This window comes from Lutjanus erythropterus, chromosome 2 (genome assembly GCF_056507025.1).
Source record: "Lutjanus erythropterus isolate fLutEry1 chromosome 2, fLutEry1.hap2, whole genome shotgun sequence".
Lineage (NCBI taxonomy): Eukaryota > Metazoa > Chordata > Actinopteri > Lutjaniformes > Lutjanidae > Lutjanus > Lutjanus erythropterus.
This window is the reverse complement of record NC_139318.1, coordinates 48,753,278-48,769,552: the sequence shown is the minus strand read 5'-3', so window position 1 is coordinate 48,769,552 and position 16,275 is coordinate 48,753,278.

The following is a 16,275-nucleotide window of genomic DNA, read 5'->3' as shown; positions in this document are numbered from 1 at the left end:
CTGCGAGGTCCACCAATCACAGCAGTCCCCTGCACAAACATTATAGATGATAAGTGTTTTGTTTTAGTGGTCCCTAATTCATTTCTTTGAATTTCTACTTCATTTTGTCATTTGTCATAGTCATATTTATCAACACTCTGTGCACTTGTATTTTATAATTTTGTTCTGTTTTGACTGAGTTTGAGCTCCAAAAAGATTTGACTTCTTTGTAGAAAACCAACCAGGTGCAACTTCACCTACAAATAAAGCAGATTTTTAGAATTCTTGTAATTCTGAACTTTTTTTTGGTATAAGGTTGGACAGAACACTCAGGACAGAGTGCAGTTTGCACAGCGTCACACCACACACACACACACACACACACACACACACACACACACACACACACACACACACACACAGTTCAGACAGTGTGCACGTGAACGAGGCTTCAAGTTAAAGATCTACACTGAAGATTCAGGATAAAAACAAATGGAAATAATATTTTTTAGTCAACTTGGCATGTTGGGGCTTTAAGAGACTTGGATTACAGCAGACGAGCAGCATGAAGGTATTTTCTGATTTTAGTCTGTTGTTTTTTATGTTTGAAAACTGGTCACCATTCACTTCTGTTGTTTTGGAGATTCTGCAGCTCTGTTTTTCTGTGAAACTCCAGCAGAGATTTTGGACGGAAAAAATAAACCTGACCTTCAATCAGCATGAGGGTGAGTATTGAATTTTCATTTTTGGGTGAACTGTACCTTTTACATCATATCTGCAACATGAAACCTTTACCGTTTCTATAGAATATGAAGACATGAAAAAGGTGAAGGATTTTTCTCTCTCTTCCACATGTGACTCCTCTTCATCTTGTGTTTCTACACGTTGGTGTTTTTGCAGACATGTTAAGATTTATTAAAATGTCAGATTTTTTTTAAAGGGAGTTTGGTGTATTTTCCCTGGAGAGCGGAGCGAGCTTCAGTTTAATTTCTTTGAAAGTCCATTTCCTCCAACATGATAAAAAAAAAAGAAAAAAAAGATCCTGTGAGTCATTAAAATGAGAAACTTTCACAAAATAAAAATGTAGTTCAAGTCATTATTTTGATAAAGTTTCTCATTATAAAGAGTTTCTTTCTTTTCATGGTCGTCTACATAATTCAGCCTGCTGATTCTGTTAATGTGAACGTCTTATTACGACCACAGAAACGGGTTACAGTCTAATAATGTGTGTTTGTATTGATTATTGATGGTGGATAATCAGGCTTATAATCAGCTAATAATCATTGATAATCACTTAGGACAGAGTGACCTAAGCATGACTTTATTCCAGGCTGTGGATTTAAACTCAGATTTATTCAGAACCGAGACCATCGGGTTGATCTGAGCTGAACTTTAGAGACACTCACATGAATTCTGATTATATGTTTATGTCAGCGGTCCGTCCTCCAGCAGCCATACGAGGACAGACACCCCCCGAGGACATGGACTCTCTTCTGAGCACAGACTCTGTCTCTTAATACAAGCTGTGTCATTTTTGTGATCCGGCACTAAACCCAGGATTCAGAGTATTTATCAATCAGTTAGTAATTCTCTGTAAAACCCCCTGAGCCGGTCTGAGGGAACACATCACAGGCTCTAAGCCAGTTAGCAGCAGACAGCGAGGAACCTCAGAGAACGTCGTGGAGCCTCAAGACACACTTCAGCACACATGAAAACATACATTTATTAAAAACATCATGTGGTGCACAATATTAAAAAAAGATCAATAAATATATTTACAGCCTGTTCTTATTCTCAGGTAAAGACGTTCTGTCGCAGCTGTCAGAGATAACGAACAGTCAGAGTTCGACCAATCAGCTGCTCACTGTACCTTATTACCTGGTTACCATAATAATCTATAACGAAGATAGAAAACACTGATTTAAAATGACTTATTTAAAATTATTTTATTGATTTAAAAATGATTTTATTTATATTTAAGATGTTTTTTTTAGTTTAAAAATGACATTACTGATTCAAAAATTATTTTATTGAGTTACAAATGTTTTTGGACCTATTTTTCAAGTCTTTCCTGTAACAATTATTTTCTTTCTTTATTAATCTGTTGATCAGTTTCTCCATTACTCAAGTAGTTGTTTGATGCATAATGTGTCAGTAAATGTTGAAAAATGTTGATCAGAGTCCAAGATGACGTCCTCAAATATCTCGTTTTGTCCACAACTCAAAGATATTCAGTTTTACTGTCAGAGAGGAAAGAAACCAGGAAATATTCACATTTAAGAAGCTGGACTGTTTCTTTTAAATAATAATAAAAAAAAAGGTTACTAAAGGACATGCAGCAGCCTGGCTTGTGTTGCCATGGTAACTGACCTGTGAATGTTGACATGAGCGTGTGATGTGAACAGGTCGCTCACTGTGGAAATGTTGAGTTCAGGAGTCGGAGGATTTAAACCTCCAGAGAGGAGGAGGAGGAGGAGGAGGAGCAGCGGTGTGGAACATGTTCTACAGACATCTGCGTCTTTGAAGAACACGTTCCTCACAGATTTATTGAGACGGGAGCAACATGCCGGTGTGACCTGTGTCAGCTGATGGAGGTCAGAAGTTTACGTGAAGATGTGAAGGAAGAGAATCAGAATGAGAAACACTTCATTGATCCTCTGGGAAGGAAACTGATCATGTTACAGCTGCTTCCTTTAAAGAACAGAAAAATACACTGCAGAGCAGTTAGAAGAAGAAATATTAAAAAATATAAAAATATGTGCAGTCTACCAAATATACACAGAGACAAGTGTGTATACAGTGAAAAAATATTTTCAAAATGTTTTATGAGAGTAAAAACATTCTGAAACTGTGAACAAACTATATCAATTCTGAAACAGAGTTCCTTGGATGTCCTACAGTTTATATAAGTACAAAGACTTTGGGAAAAGACGCTTTTATTTTTGAAGATTTTACCGGTTCACCACTCTAATTTTCCGGTGAATGATCTGTAACGTTCACTGCCACTAGATGTCGCACTACAACAGCAGCACCTCGGACCAAAACAAACCCCACTGACAAACACCGTCATTTTATCTCACAGATGATCTTAAAACACTATGGAAATCACCAAAAACTCTCTTGATTCGTCGCTCTACTGTTCAACAATCACCAGCTCTGGTTTGGTTGAAATAAAGTCTTAATTCACTGTGTTAGATAATGTGTTCACATAGACACCAAATTAAATTTTGTGTATGAGTAGATTACATACAAAGGTAATGCACTGACACAAAAATGCTACATTTTGTGATGTGAATGACACAATGCAAACACAAAATTTATGTCATTCGTGTATTTGGGTGAGTTGAAAATATTCGTCATTATACATCACTGGGCTTTTACTGAGTGTTGTGTGGAGAGGAGCAGGGTGGAGCTGAAGCACCAAGCTGACACACAGCTGCTGGGAGCTGGGGAGCTTTGAGGCAGCTAGGAAGGTTTGAGGCAGTTAGGAAGCTTTGAGGCAGTTAGGAAGCCTTGAGGGAGTTAGGAAGCTTTGAGGGAGTTAGGAAGCTTTGAGGGAGTTAGGAAGCTTTGAGGGAGTTAGGAAGCTTTGAGGGAGTTAGGAAGGTTTGAGGCAGTTAGGAAGCTTTGAGGCAGTTAGGAAGCCTTGAGGGAGTTAGGAAGCTTTGAGGGAGTTAGGAAGCTTTGAGGGAGTTAGGAAGGTTTGAGGCAGTTAGGAAGCCTTGAGGCAGTTAGGAAGCCTTGAGGCAGTTAGGAAGCTTTGAGGCAGTTAGGAAGCCTTGAGGCAGTTAGGAAGCTTTGAGGCAGTTAGGAAGCCTTGAGGCAGTTAGGAAGCCTCGAGGCAGTTAGGAAGCTTTGAGGGAGTTTTGAAGGAGAGAGCTGATTATGTTTGAGGGAGAGAGCTGGAAAACTCTGGGGGAGCCAGGGACAGACTGGAGCTTCTGGAGGAAGAAACACCACAGTCTCTCTGATTTTTGCTCAGGTGAAGACTTCTTCACTCCATAATTTTTGCTCAGGTGAAGACTTCTTCACTCCATAATTTTTGCTCAGGTGAAGACTTCTTCACTCCATAATTTTTGCTCAGGTGAAGACTTCTTCACTCCATAATTTTTGCTCAGGTGAAGACTTCTTCACTCCATAATTTTTGCTCAGGTGAAGACTTCTTCACTTCATAATTTCTGCCCTACAAAAAAAAAAAAAGAAACAGGCAGCAACTTCCCAGAGTGGAGAACTGAGAAGAATGACTTTAAGTTTTCTTGTTGTCGAGCCAAAATAGCTGCAGTCAGATAATTGTATATGTGTCAGTCTTATATCTTTATATCAGGTTATTGTTTCTACATATTAATCCTGACCTCTGATTTAACCTTTGACCTTATTTCTAAGTTCCTGTATTCTGCCTTTACAGAGCGAACAAAAAAAAAAATATTGGGTCATACCAAAGCAAAAGACAGAAACTTCCATTTTATCTGATGACTTTAGATTTAGTCTGATAATGACGTCAAATGAAATGACACCTTTTACTGTTATTATTTACGTTATTGTTATTATCATTATTTATTTACAACATGTATTATTATGTTACAGTACTGAAAACTATTTTCACATGTTTGAAACTGTTTTTCATCTAGTGATCAATGTGGTAATAATTTTTTCACCAATCGATTAGTTGTTTGGTCTTATTTTAATATTTTTCTATACTGATGTTATATATAGAAGTATAATACCCATCAGCGACCTGCGCGGCCTCTCCAGTTTTAAATGTGTGCAGAACTGACAGTCGGTTGTTCTCCTAGAAGAACCCACTCTGTGTTTTCTGTGTGTGGTCGCCATCCATCACCTGCAGCAGTGGGCGAGCGGGCGACACTGTGTTTATGCAACTTAAAGAGCTTTTCTGTGGCTCGCCACGGTGATGTATCGCCCAGGAGCCCAAAACAGATGATGTGTGCAGCGGGAGGATAGCAGGATGGATGAGGGGGGCCGCGGCCGGCGGCGAGCTGGATTCACCTCGCCGGGAGAATCTGTCGATATTCATGTTAATAACAACGACAGAAAAAAATGGAGTGTTTGGGATGAAACGGGGTTGGCTGATGCTGTGGTTTTGTTGGAGGATTTAAAGGCTTTTACAGCGAATGTGCAGCGTCGGTCGGTAGATGCTGCACAGTGGGAGAATCTGTCAATATTAATGTTGATAACAAAAAGAGTGGAGTGTGAGGAGTGAAATGGGGCTGCGTGGTGCTGTAATGCGATGGAGGCTTTGTTCTGAGGTTTGTTGGGACTGAAAGAGACGACGCTGAGAATTACTGCCGTTTCAGGTTCTACGTGTAAAGACTGATGCAGCTACAAATATTCTGTTTGGCCTCAAATAAATGTTCCAGTGTGAAACGACAACTAACATTTACTCAAGAAACATGAACATCAAGGTGTTTGAAGGTCAAACATTAAATTAATTCCTCCTTTATTACGGCATTTACAAATAATTATAATCTTCTCTTAATGTGTAATTTGAATGTTTCCATGCTTCTGTAAATCACCACATAAATAATAGTTTTTCTAATGAAAATTTGGATGATATTTGTTTACTGATGTCCTTTTAATCACTGTTCATTCTGCCTTGATGAGTAAATATGAGTTTGGGTGGACTTAGATCACCGTAATCAGACATCTCTCTACTAATTAATCTGTGTTACTAATGAATAAAAACTAATAAATCTAAAAGGAACGTTTAGCTGCTGCCGGCAGCTGCATCCTGTCAGGTGAGAAGAAAGAAAAGAGACGACTGCTGGACACTTTTCTCTTATATTCAAACCTAAACAAAGACCGATGGTACTGATTCCAGTGAGGACGGAGCAAAAGATGTGCAGAAAAACACAAAAGACAGCAGAAGACACTCTGTCCTACAGTGTCTGTTAGGTAAACACTGATCTGATACCATGTCTATATGTGAAATACCTTTTAATGTTAAAACATATTTAGTAATGAGCGCTTCTTCAACGTCTCTTTGACGTGCTGTTCGGACAGCAGGGCTGCATGATTTGGTAAAAAAAAAGAAGTCATATTGTGTCCTTCAACATGGACATTTGGAGGCGGGGCTTAGTGAAGGGTTCACACAGTTCAAGATGTGTTTTCATGTCCCTGGAGACAAATCATTATCCTACAGTATCATGAAACTGTGAGACAATTATTACTGAAACATTAAAATTAACTGAATGAACTAAAAGAACAAAAACAAAAGACTAACACGTGACTTTAACTCACTACAGTTTTCAGCATGTGTGTGAAAGAGACGCGCTCCGTCTCACTGTCAGACCTTCAGTGTCAGAGCAGAAGGAGATAATTAGTCAGATTTGATTTTTAGCCCCGAGTCCTCGGCAGGCGTCCTCCTGTCCTGCTGAGCTCCTGACAGAGACTAATGTGTTGAACTGAGACAATAAGGCAGCAGAGCAGCAGGTGGTCTGACGTTTGTTTCCTCTGTTGGACGTCTCAAAGACTTACACGTGTCCTGCGTTCATATTCAAACACTCAGCTCTCCACCTGACTCTGACGTGAGTCAAAGAAGAAAATATAAAAAAATTAAAACTACATGAACCACATTTGATGCTCTGTGTGTGTGTGTGTGTGTGTGTGTGTGTGTGTGTGTGTGTGTGTGTTGGCTCATCCTTTATGTTCCTTCGCTCTGGGGACGGAGACGGGTCGAGTTTTTAACAATCACTGACCAAACAGCTCCGGTTTCTGTATGTGGAGATGATGAGATTGTTCTACACCGCAGACTGCTGTTCTTGTCTCAGCTTCTCGGCTCGTGTTGCTCTTCAGGAAATATTGTGGGATGTCTGTGTAAAAAGGACTAAACAAACACAGGAACTTTCAGCCAGTTTCAGCCTGACCTGAGTGAAACCAAAAGTCACCTTTGAATTATTTTAACGTACATAACATATACAAGTTATGAAAAGTATTTCACCTGTAACATGATAGTTTCATCTGTCTTGGTTTTGGCCAAACTGATGTCCAGCTCTAATGGTCACAGTTTGACACTGGTGTTAAAGCCACCTGCGGGACAGATGTGTGTGTGTCTCTGTGTCCTCTGTGTGTCTCCTCTCTCCCTCCCTCCTGCTGCATCCGTCTCCTCTGGGAGGATTTCAGTTCCTCTCAGTCTTTAACTCCAGCGTTTAAAAAAGCAAAATGTCAAACGACTAATCTACGTCTTAAACTGCTGTGAGAGCTCCTCAGTCCGCCTCCTCCTTCACCGTCTCTTCCTCCTAAAGTACAGACAGAGGGGAGGACAGAGAGGGGGACAGAGGGGGAGACGGATTCTCTGGCAGGCGGGTTAATAACTTGCTTTGCTGAGGACGCCTTAAATTGGTTTCCATTGACACCTGCTATCTCTCAGCTGATAGTAGTGAGGACCTCATCAAGTGCACAGACGCTGACGGTGGCGAGCAGAATAACCTCCATGCAGCAGGAAACTTCCACCCCGTTACAAACGCCGCAGCTTTTATTGTCGCCGTGTCAAATCACTGAGTTTTTGTTCCTCCTTTCAGCTCTGCGGCTCCGTCACCGTTCAGCCGCCCTCGATGCCTCGTTAAGATAAACTCTTCACTTCCATTCAGGGTTTTTAATTGCCTCGCCACGAGGTTGGCGTTATCTCAAATTAGACGGTCAAATATTGAAATATTTGTCATTACTGGGCTTCTTTTTGTCACAGAGAGAAGATAATCCTGAACAGGGCAGCAGGAGAAGCGACCGACATCTGCAGCGAGCGAAAAGATAAAAACAAAACAAAACTGTGAGATAAAAGTTAATGTGCAGGAGATTTTAGTTTAAATGGTCCTAATCATGTACGTTTTATTATCCGTTTTATCTCTTAGGTGTTACTGGAAGTGATCCTTCGCTGTTTGAGGTTTTAAACCAGATAAATGTCCAAACATGGACATGACAGGACAGGAGTCCTGACAAATTATTATAAAAAAATAGAATAAATAGGAGATAAAAAATGGAAATGAACAATATAAGCTGAAATAATTAACATGAATCACTCACTTTGTTTTTCCAACATGACAGAAAACTTAAAGGATGATAAAACAGAATTATTCCACGATATGATATTTATTACAGTATTAAAACAAACAAACGATGACTTGAAAAAATTGGCATGAAGTATCTTTGTTATGGCAATTTTGGAGAATTTCCTTCAGGCTTAATAACGCCTACGTATCCCAGAGTTCTTTAATACGGTTAACTTAATGTATTGTAAGATTTTTAAAGGTAACATTATTTTCTTTCACTTTAACATATATACCTTTAATTTCATTTTGAGTCACGTGCTGCGCCTTTAATGAAATGTAACATCACTATTTTAAATTCTGTGTAATAACCCTTTTTAACAACACTGTAATCAGATTTAGGCAATTAGCACATTTAAATAAAATGTGTTACCTTTTTTACCCAAATAACACAAATATTCATCTTTTATAATTAAATACTTTTAGAAAAAAAAAAAAAAGAAGAAATCACCAAACTTCACACTGGAATAAAGTTTAGAGATTATGAACTTCTCTCATTTACTTTTTAAAATATTTAAAATAAATAAATTAAATTTACTTTAAAGCTCACTTTTTCTGTTAAGAAACTTTAAGAAATTACAGTCATTGTCCCTTTAAATTGGCAGCACATTTAAAATACAGGTAACCTCAAACTCAAGTTAACACCTGAACGTCAGTTTCACGTCGTCACTTCGTCCGTCAAGCGACGTAACAAACTCCAGCTCTTAACGTTTCCTGTCGCTCGCCCTCAGACATCTCTGATCCGACACACGTGAACCAATGAGTGACCAGCATTAATATTGTTTACACACACTACTTCCTCTTGCTACCAGGAAGTCTTCACAATAAAACATTTCAAAATAAAATACATTTCTAATTTTACAGCTGCATGTTTTAAACGTATTCATTACACTTTACTCTTTTTAATCTTTTGTGAAGTAACTTTTTACTCATGTTTATGATGTAACTCTTAAACTTATTTATGATGATCCAAAGTGTTTTTAATGTTACATATATGTATTCACCTTCATCTTAAAATGATATTACAATGAACTGTATTTATCTTACATCCTCACAGTTTGGTATTGAGACATTCTGTTATTATCATATCTAAATATTCAATATATTCCATCGTCCTTATTGAACAGACTGTAACGTCACATAGAAATTTTCAAAAACCTTCCTCAGCTTACTCAGTTGTCTCTAACAGCCTGTGGACAGTTTATTTTGAAAATCCAAAGCATGTGACGTTTATTCTCTCTTCCTGATCCCACAGGAATCTTTAATTCCCCTCAAAATGTCAGCCTCTATCCCATAAAGATTTTCACTTCATAAATGAACATACAGTTAATCATTTTACTCTGATGTGTAATTTTCCTGTGTGGTTTACTCTGTATTTCATCACGGTTTTCTTTTGTTTTTTCATTGTCTGAATTTTATGCAGGTTTATATGTGTGCAAATCAAAGAGACTGTTGTGTCACTGGATCGAGCTGTGTCAGTCCTCAGAGCAGACAGACGGCGTGAGAACGTCCTTTATGATGGAAGACTGCTGACCTGCTGAGTTAACTGGACCCGTAAATGTGGACAAAAACATGATTTTTACTCTTTTTTCTTCAACTTTGAGTGAATGGAGGATGGAGAAGAAACAAACTGAAAGTGTGAGCGAGAGAGAAACCAGAGAGCTGCAGTTTGCCACATCAGCAGAACCTCAAGGTAACGAAGTGAGGAGGCCTCAGCATGTTGTCCTCCTCCTCCTCCTCCTCCTCCTCCTCCTCCTCCTGATGGTTCAGACTGAGGCAGCAGGACAGACAGTCGGTTCGGTGAATGAGTTTGTTAAAGTTCCCGTCATTCACTGCTGCACGGAAAGTGAGACAGACAGACAGGCAGAGAGACACAACCAGTCCTCTGTCTGTCTGTCTTCTTCTGTCCAGTTTGTCAGAGAATCTGTCTCTGTCTTTTTCCTAACTTTTCTGAGTTTGTAAATTCAGCCGGTGGTTAACGAAGCGTTCAGAGACTCGTTGGCATCGATCAACAGCTCAGCAATTGTCCAGTGAATTTATCAGTTTGGATCCTGGCCGAGGTTCTGAAGGAAGAACGAGACGGACGAGAAGAAGAACAAACTTTTCTGCTGCAACACAAAAGTATCTTCAACTTCATTTAGGAAAACTATTTTAAATTAAAGTCACTGAGCAGAAGGATGCATATTCCTGATTAATTTTAACTGTTATTTTAGGTGTGTCTCCCCTAAAATATCACCAGTCCTGTAAAGATAAGGCTGCAGGCTCTCAGTAGAGGGATGGGTGGAGACAGAGGTGGAGCAAGAATGCATTTTTTTCGTGGAAGAAACTTTTAAATATCAAGCAATTTACCTCAGATATTATAGAATGAAATAATTAATTTTTATTATTGTGTCATAAACAGACCAGAAACAAATTTTTAGGAACAAAGTTAGACAACTTACTAACATTCAAGTGAAACAGCCGCTCCATCCTGTCGTCATCAGAGCACCAGAACGTGTCTGGATTTTGAACTGATGTTTCAGTTTTCTTGACTCATTTAAATCTGATTCCTGCTCTCAGCTGTAAAATTAAAAACACATCTGACTCCTTACTCTAACATCAGATTCAGGACCATAACTGTGTTTGATCTGAATTTGTGTTTGTAATTTTGGTTTCAACAAAATATCATTTAACCATTTTGCTTCAAATCCAAAAGGTAACTTTCTTCTGAGTCCATGCATGATGATAAAGTGTTACTGTACTTCCTCAAAGTCTCTTTAACTGATGGAGAATCGTGCAGTTTACTCCAAAGAAAAACCTTCTTGATCCTGTTTTCTGACATATTAATCAGTTTGATCATTTCATATTTTCTCCTTGTTGGAGCAGGAATCCAACCCAGATCAGCCTGAACAGTCAAACAGGAGCAAACTCACGAAGGTCTCAAAACCAGCGTGCAGCTCTGCTTTACATTAATACAGGGTGACATCTGAGATCTTCAAACCTGCTGACGACAGACCCTGATGTTTGACCTATCTAATCTGATCTATTAGAATAGATGAGGGGTTGTTTTAATGTAACAGGGTGAGAATGTGTGTGTTTGTGTGTAGAACCAGAGACAAACAACCGTTGGGTTTCTCTCTCTGAGAGGACAAATGAAGGCGATGAATCTGATCCCAGAGTGGATGAATTCATACACACATCAGTTCTGTTGTGTTCATGGACGCTGTATTTCTCAGGACTTCTCATCACTGAACAGTTACTCTCGCTGTCCCTCCTCCTCTTCCTCCTCCTCACCCCTGCCTCCCCCCCAGCCTCTCTCTGAATCCTGGTGAAATAATGATACAGCAGGATGTTCGTCCTCCGTCTCTGAGCTTCTTTCTGAGCCACAGATAAGAGTGTTTTTTTGCTCTGCGTGGATTCACATAACTAACCTTCAGTGTCCAATTAGATTAGTCGCCGCCAAACCAATTAGTGTTTCTGGGAGGGAGGATGAGATGCCAAAAGTCGCATTAGGCCTCTGATATCCCAGCAGCAGGAAACATGCTGACAAAGCTCTTCACTATCCACTGCAGTGGAAAATGCACTCTGCTTTTTTCTTTTTTTCCTTCTTTTGTTAGCATAATAATTACAGAATAAAGTTTTTGTTCCTGGAACAAAAATACTGTGCAGAGAAAATGTGAGCAGAGCTGCAAACTTTGGCATTAATTAGTGGGAGAATCTGCAAAAAAATATTGGATGCATTTTTTATCCTGAAAACAACAGTTGTAAGCAAGAATCAGATTAATGTGAGGTTTCTGCATCGTTCTGACAAATTAACCTGCTGTTTGTTTGTGGTGTAAACTCTGTTTAAGGTCATTTGTCAGAAAGTAGCACAAACGAGGTAAACTTTCATTTCATTAATCAAACATGTATATTAGTACGTACATGTCCAAACTTTAAGAGTATACTTTAAATTGTTCCACATCAGCACATAAAAGTTCACTAAATACACTTAAAATTGTGCTTTTTTTTACAATTTAATTACAACTAAAATATACTTGGAACTAAATGTTGTTCCAAAACAGCAAACTTTAAGTTTCCTGAACACACTTGAACTGATGATTAGTTTCACTGTTAAATTTAACATATTTAGCGTATTTGCTTTTCACCAGCGTATGTTCAAGGGCACCAGATTCATTTCAGATGTGACTGGATTCAAATGAAAAATTCTTCTCTGCTTTGTTTTGTCTTACGAATGAACGAGACAGATTGAAACAGGTTTTTACTGAGTGTCGTCACCATGAGCGTCGACTTATACAGTAAGAAGTTGAGATGTAAGATGATTACGGCAAAGTTTTCATTGAATGAACACCTGAAAGTTTTCTGCAATACAGAGACTTCAGTCATGATCAATAAAGCTGCTATCAGTTTATATTCATTATTATATATAAAAACATGACTTTTCATTGTTCTGTACTTTCAGTAGTGAGTGACACAAAGTTCAACCATTCACTGCTGTTAGAAACAATCAGCTGATAATTAGCCTGATTAGCTAATCAGTAATCAATACATACATTATTAACACATTAATCAAGCCAATAACTAACAGCAGTAAACATCAGATCAGCTGATCAGTCACCTCGTGTTTCACCTTGTTTGAATTAAACTGAAGCTCCCTGAACCAAACTCCATTTCAAACATGTGACATTTTAACAATTCTTTACAAGTTTGTAAAATATTTACAGTCTCCTTGTCAATTTGGCATCAATATGATCAATAAAGACAAAGAACAAATGTTACATTTTGGATTTTACTCCTCAACTCCACCAGCTGCTGGACTGGTTTTTTTAGAAGACTGAGGGAATGAGAGACGAGCTGTGTGTGTGTGTGTGTGTGTGTGTGTGTGTGTGTGTGTGTGTGTGTGTGTGTGTGTGTGGGTGTGTGTGTGTGTGTGTGTGTGTGTGTGTGTGTGTGTGGGTGTGTGTGTGTGTGTGTGTGTGTGTGTGTGTGTGGTTTGTCTGTTCGGTGCTGCAGAGCTCAGCTACCTTCAGGTCAGAAAGTCAAGACGAGACAGAGGCAGCCTGAGTTTTATGACCAACAGACGACTGATTGAGATGATTTTTATGTGTGAAAATATTAACTAACACTTTCACTTGAGTTAATTTTCTACTTTCAATTTCTGAGTTTCAAACCTCAAAGATTTAAGTTAAAGAAGAAAGAAGAAAAGTAAATTATCTCAACAAAAGATCAGTAGTTGGTAAAACTTTGAGTTGAGCTCAAAACTCAAAAAATCTGATTCAGTCTGCTGCCTTGAAATTTTGAGTCCTATCAACTTTTTCACAAACGTACAACAATCACAAATGAAAATTAAAATGTTTAGAAAATAACTGTTTTTCATTTCCATATATGTTTATCATTTTTTGCCTCTTCAGCCTCATGAGGCCCCGGAGCCACCAGCTGCTTTACCCCGTCCTCATCTGAACCTGACACAGACCCTCCACAACCCACCTGCTACTGATGAACTAATCTGATCCACGACTGACACTCAATTATTTATTATAATTATTATTTATTCTCCAAAGACAAAGTTATAGTGTTTGTTGTTTTAGGAAAAAAAAGACTCACGATGAATAAGAACTGATTGGACAGAAAAAGACAAGAGCGTCACTTTGTGTTCAGCAGTGGTGGGAACATCAGAGTTCAGATAAAAAACATCCATCCATCCCAGCCTGAACACACACACACACACACACACACACACACACACACACACACACACAGCAGACCATATTCTGTCCACTCACACAATTTAATTTCAACCTGCAGCTCAATCAACCAGGAGGAGAATCCTGTCAAATCTTCAGCTGTTCTGTCTCAGTTAAAAAAACCACAGAGCCACACACATTTATATATTTATATATCTATATATCTATATATCTATATATCTATATCTATCTTTCCATCTATGACTGATGACACATCTTATTTAAACCCAAGCTGCACAATGTTCAACAGGAAACAGGGAGGAGACATTTGAAAAAAACACTCCAGAAAACAACATCAGACATCTTATTATGTTCCATAAAATCCAGCCAATCAAACGCAGCGATCTGAACGTGTTTGCAAACCTTCGATTGTTTCTCAGTGAAAGTTAGGACTCAGATCTCAGTATGATCTACTGCAGTGTTCAAACCACAGGATCAGCAGCATGTGTTAGAGAGGCAGAGGCATTTACTGCATCTGTGTTTCAGTTCATCCAGGAAGCTGCGATCACAACACTTCATGCAAATTCAACCAATCACAGTGAATTCCAAACCATCGCAACAAGCTGCAGTGAAATCAGACGATCTGACAGAAGGCGGTGAGATCATGGAGAGACTGATTATTTCTTCTCTCTGCTCGCCATGTGCAGAACAACAGAGGGAAATAAACGTCTCACTAAATGTGGTGCAGCCATGTTTTCATTTCTCCTCATCGTACACCGTCCTTTTAGAAATAAATAAACCACACTGTAAACATTTTAATGTGTTTTTCAATGAAAATCAGAATAATAATGTAAAAAAGATCTTTTCCTCTAATGTTGCAAATCACAACTATAATATCAGTCAAAATAACTGCAGTCAAATATTTCTTCAAAATTGTCCAGCTGCTGTGAGAACTATTTTTAAGAACATTTTTAAGAAATTAAGCTTTCATAACTTAGACATTTTATAGTGAGGACATGTCTCCAGCGTCCCCCGGGTGTAAAAAACACCTACAGGAACGAAAAACACACAAACACACCGCAGTCAACAACCAGCCTGTAAAACTGAACCATGTGACTCACCGCTCAGGAGACCAGCTCTGTCTTTCATCGTCCAGATGAATCCAGATGTCTGTCCAGCTGTCCTACAGTCCAAACAGTCCAAACAGTCCAAACAGTCCAAACAGTGTGTGCAGGCAGCTTCATCAGGATGTTTGTGGAGTTTTTGTTGTGTGTCGATGATCTCGTCATGTTCTCACAGTCACACGTTCTTTCACAGTTTAAGAAGTTTCACTTTGTCTTTCTGTTTGCTTTCTTCCTTCACTGACTGTTAGCTCACCAGGCTAATGCAGCACATGGTTCCTCTCTCACTCTGACTCCCAGCATGCAACACTAATCTACCTGTAACACATGGCACAAATCGACACAGGTGATTGGCCGACTCAGAGAGAAAACTTTCTTTCTTTGTAGATATTTCTTGAACCAGAACCTGTGTTATTTTTAGTAAGAAGAGAAAACTTTAGTTCTACAAACTTAAAAATGTCGAGTCCCAAGAGAATTTACTTTCTTGTTTGTTTATTAAACTCTTAATTTTCAAGTAATGAGGGAATATGGTCTCTAAAAAAATAATAATAAAAAGATTAAAAGATTAGATAAAAAAGATTTTAAGATGTTTTTTAAGATTTTATTTATTACTCTACTGCATTTACTGAATGATAAATAATCATCATTTATGCTCTGAATCAGGAGTGAACCTGCTGGATCTACTCTCTGACTTCTATAGAAGTTTGTATGTAGAAATATGTCATTTTGATTTTTGGATGAATTGTTCCTTGAAGTTTGATCATTAGGCCTGTTATGGCATCTTTATGACAGGTTGTGTTGTCTTTGTTGTTGTCAAGTTGTCATAACAAACATTCCAAACAATTTCAACTTCACATTGAAAATGATATAATTGACCAAATGACACTTAATAACAACTGATGACAGATAATTTGACTTTTCTTTGACTAAATATTCTGCTGCTCTTCCGTCTCTGACCGCTGAAGATAAAGTGTGACTCTGGAAACTTTTTAAATGTTTGGCTGCTGAACACTCATCCATCACACCTCCTCTTATCTCCACTTTTATAATCCTACGGTGCTGTAGAGCTGTGTGTGTGTGTGTGTGTGTGTGCTGCGTTCAGGATCTGTAGGATTTTTTTTATTGATGATATTCAATGACAAACAAGCTTCTTAGGATCTGAGACTGAGTGGTTCATTCTCTGAATCTCACACATGCAGCTCAGATCTTTTTTTATTCCCAGTTTCCTCTGAGCTCATTTTCTCCAGAAAAAGAACCGTGTTAAACCTCGATTACAGCAAAGAAAGAGAAAATGGAGACAAGACATGTTTTTTCTCTGACAAATGATGAAATTCTAAAAATCCAAAAGATTTGTGACGGAGGTCCCTGACGAGCGAAATGAATCACTGCCTTGAAATGATGAGGTTCTACCAGCGTTCTGAGCGGTTCTGAGATACTGAGCTTCAGTGTTCTCAC